The following is a 4538-nucleotide window of genomic DNA, read 5'->3' on the forward strand; positions in this document are numbered from 1 at the left end:
ACACACACACACACACACACACACACACACACACACACACACACACACACACATATATATATATTTATATATATCAAGAAAGACATTTAACAATAATACTTTTGAGAATAAAATAAACTCGTAATATCGGAATACGATATTAAATGAGAAGTACTAAGAGAGTGAGAGACGCTACTGTCTATCTTATAGCATATGATGATGGATATCACACCGAGGAACGAAGAAGTTATCCAGAATTCTTTCATATAGATCAAGGTATGTAAGTGAACTAGTTGGTTGTCTTAAGTTCTGTCTTCCCGGTGATATGTGTGTTTGTTATTGTTGGTGAAGTGTGGGCGGATGTAGAACTTGCGTTTCAGTTAAACTCACTTCTATGCTGAATGCTGGGCAGCTTCTGCAAAGCAAGAGACGATACATTGCAGGGTTCTTTCTGTGTGGGCAACAAGTGCAGCATCGACTGTAAAAAGTTACTCAGGGTTGGGTTGTTACAGTGTTTTGGTGTGAGCTTGCGGCCAACTTACATTGAAAAGGCTGCTTTCGTTAGGGTACTGTAACATTGTATTACCAAAGAAGAAGTGCAAAGACTACCTGTTTATGCCCTTTTATTCCTGTTCATATAAATTCCAGTATTCAAAATTAATTTTTTATTTTGTTGAATATACAACAGGAATTGAACCATTCAACACAAACAACAGAACCTGACATTGTTGTAGGGAATTAGTAATAATGGCACACCCCTCCCACGTGACGAATGGAATAACATAATCACTATAAGTAAAGAGAAGCACGTGAAGTACCAGAGTACGTAGTAGGCAGTCAGAGATCGTCTTGTCTTTCCTGGTTTTTCTAAGAATACTGTATACTGAAGTGGGTGTTATGATAATCCAACATTTTAAGGATATATCAGTGGCGATGAGGATTTAAACAACACACGGGGAATTAATATACCCGATGTACGTCGGTTTTCATAAATAATATATGGAAAAAAATTAAGTCGTCATTTTACTTTACGTCTGTCCGCCATAACTATTGGAATCGTAAAATCTATACAAAACGGTTAAAAGCACATAAAATCCTGTTATTGTACAACAAATAAGAATAAAAACATATAAAATCATATAAAAATACGTTCAGTAAATGTTAAGATACACACCATAAAGTAGTGTAGCCTAGTGAAATTAGCTGTGTTGTCTTATCGGTCTTTTGGTCGTATTGATCTTTTGGCGCTCATATTGTACTGTGGTTCCAATATATACGGTTAGCCGTCGTTGTCACTCGATTGTTTTGAATTCAGATTTGTTTACGTCTGTTTATCGGCTACTTTCTCATTCCCATTCGTTTGTGACTTTATTTTTGCGCCATGGCTCCTAAGAAAATTCATAGTGAAAGTGCGAAGTGTCATGCTATAACGCTGGAAGATAAACTGGCTATGATAAAATGCCATGAAAAAGGTGAAAAAGTGGTAGCAATTGCACGATCTTTTGGGATGAGTCGGACAACTGTATCGACGATTGTACATAATAAGGACAAGATTTTAGCAGACATGGTTTTTATTAACCATGTATTATTGAAAATGCATTCATAAATAAAATACAGAACTGGGAATGGTTTTTACTGGTTTAGCCTAGAGACAAATAAATTCGGCCTAGCTTGGCCTAGAGACAAGTTAATTCGACTTCGGGTGAGCTATGCCTGTATTTTTCTGTTGAACTGGATGTAGTGTAACATTTCGAGGTGTAACGAAAGAGGCAAAGATATATGTGTTAAAAAGTTCACTTAATTTATTCGGCACAGTGTGGATGGAACTATTAAAGTTGTGGAATACGTCTAATAGTGTTTTGTTTGGAAATATAGTCGGTTCCGTCGAAGGTTCGAATGTGGCTGAGGGACTGAAAGAAAAAAATGGAGTAAGACAGATGGAACACCTTTATGTAAGCCAAAGCGAAAGAAAAAGTTGCCCACGATAAAAATTAAACATTGTTCAAAAATGTTCCAGGGTAGAGACTATACTTAGTGGTAGTTGATAGCTTCACGAAATGGCTCGAAATTTCGAGAAATTAAAGAGATGACTATAGAATATACGAAGCTGAAAAACATTTTGAAACCGCAGTTTGAAAATAATTTTACCTGTTTTTATTAGCAAAGGTTAAATAAAACAACTTTTTTGACGTAAGTATTAATGAAGACCAAACCTTTTCATGATATAAATTATCAACTCATTCACTGGAGAACATACAAAAAAAAAAAAAAATTCATATTGGAATATCAAACGAACACTACATTCCCAGACAACTAGCAATAAATTGAGAAGATTCTACTTCTTAAGGGGAAATTAACAACCATGAACTCAACAATCTTCGTGAAAAATTCCGCCGCTGGAAAATGCTTACAAGGGTTCGGGATTTGTCACAAGTCTGATTTTTAAGCCGCGTACTATATACAAAGACATGAATGGAAAATATCGTCGCAAACAGGATTCTATCCATGGAACATAAAAAAATCATTCAGGCTTTTGATCTGGAAGGAAAGGAAGGATTTTAATCGAAATGTAACATGCCTAGACGTAATAGCTCAAGAATACTAAACGAACATCAGCTGTAAAATTTCATCAATATTATGAGAAAACTACATAACATGTAGGTACTAGAAAGAGACCTCATAATCAGCTACGGATGCATGGTGTTCCCTTTTCATAGAAAGTGACTAGTACACTTTTTCAAAAACAATGGAACGTCAGATAAACATACTGAACTAGCTAGGCTTAACACAAGGAAAACTGTCTAGTTAATAATTCTTCGGCAGAGAACTGTACAAACATAACCTGCCTCAATATTCTGTAGAAATTGAAACAATTCTTCCAAGGCCAATGCTAACCTGACGATATAATCAGTGATGTGCTTGCAGGCTGAAAGAAAGGTGTGCAATTCTGTGACAAACAATTGTAAGTAAATAAAACTGTATTTTCTGAAGTAGAAAAATACCTAAGAAACGATCTTGTGATGCTATGTTTTGATTACAAAATTCAATCACCTTTATTCCTCATAGATAACTAGAGAAATCAGTACAGATTGCAAAAGAACCTGCTGTCTTAGAGGTTGTAATCGAAAGGCTTCTGAATACATGGTCCACATTTCATTCACTTGCAACTACTGTCACAAATGTAATTATTATTTCATCGGAAATATTCCAATGTGATAGTCTACCTGCACTTGCTTTTAATTTGGTCTTATATTCACTGTCATTTTTTTCTACGAAAACCCACTGCTTTTATTCTAGGGCTACAACACACTAATATTATCTATGTCTGCCTAGGCGGAAGGCGGCGAGCTACCAGAAACGTTAGCACGCCGGGTGAACTGCTTAGCGGTATTTCGTCTTAATGTCTTCAGTTCAAATTCCGCTGATATCGACTTTGCCTTTCATTCTTTCGGGGTCGATAAATTAAGTACGAGTTGCGTACTTGGGATGATCTAACCGACTGGCCGCCTCCACCAAAATTTCGGGCCTTGTGCCTAGAATAGAAAAGAATATATAAAGATCTATGCCCGAAACATTTTGTACAACGAACAATATAGGAATAGAGTTTGGTCTGACAAGATGTTAATATTTAACAAGTGATCGTAAAAAAACTATTCCGCAAACAATATTTTTGCATCAACAGTCTAACCTTATCTTCTCACAGAAGACGCGCAAAATATTGTTGATGTGAACTGGACATTTTGACCTCATTTGGAGCCCAAAAATATTTATTCCGACGTAGAAATTAGTTAACATATAATTTACTTGAACGAAGACCATGCAAGAATTAAATTTATATTCACATGAGACATCATTAGATATAAATTATAAAGTGTACAACATTCGGAAGTTATATACGAACACGAGATGGTGCTAGTTGGAAGATTTTACTTCAGAGACACTTCACAGAGTGACTTGTGACTCAAAACAGCAAGTCTTGTTCGAGGTCATCAATGAATCTTTAAACACGATGATTTAATATCATTTCGTCTGCTCACTGACTATGCTTATATGGGCATGTGGGCTTTCTAACACAGCACCCATATAGAGATTACCTTTGGGAATTACTACTGCTTCTATCGCGATAAATTATGTGTGTGTGTGTGTGTGTGTGTGCATATATATGTACTGTGTCTGTACACATGTACGTATATGTATATACATGCATACATGCAAATAGATATGCATATATATATATATATATATATATTTCTTGTCTTTAACCCTCCAACGCAGAGTATAGGCCACTTATAATTGAATTCCATGTCGCATAATTTCTCGCTTCTGTACTTATACTCTGCCATGAATGTTCCCCTTTCTCTAGTTCCTTTTGTGTTGATCTACGCCACGAGTTCTTAGGCCTACCTTTCTTTCTATATCCATCCGCATTCCACTGTAAAGTGCTTTTCGCTGCATTTGGTGTGTCCTTTCTAATTGTGCTACCAATTCACTTCCACTTTTTCTTAAATATTTGCTCTCTAATCGGAACTTGATTCGTTCTTTGCAAATAGCTCCATATT

Source organism: Octopus bimaculoides, chromosome 16 (genome assembly GCF_001194135.2).
Source record: "Octopus bimaculoides isolate UCB-OBI-ISO-001 chromosome 16, ASM119413v2, whole genome shotgun sequence".
Lineage (NCBI taxonomy): Eukaryota > Metazoa > Mollusca > Cephalopoda > Octopoda > Octopodidae > Octopus > Octopus bimaculoides.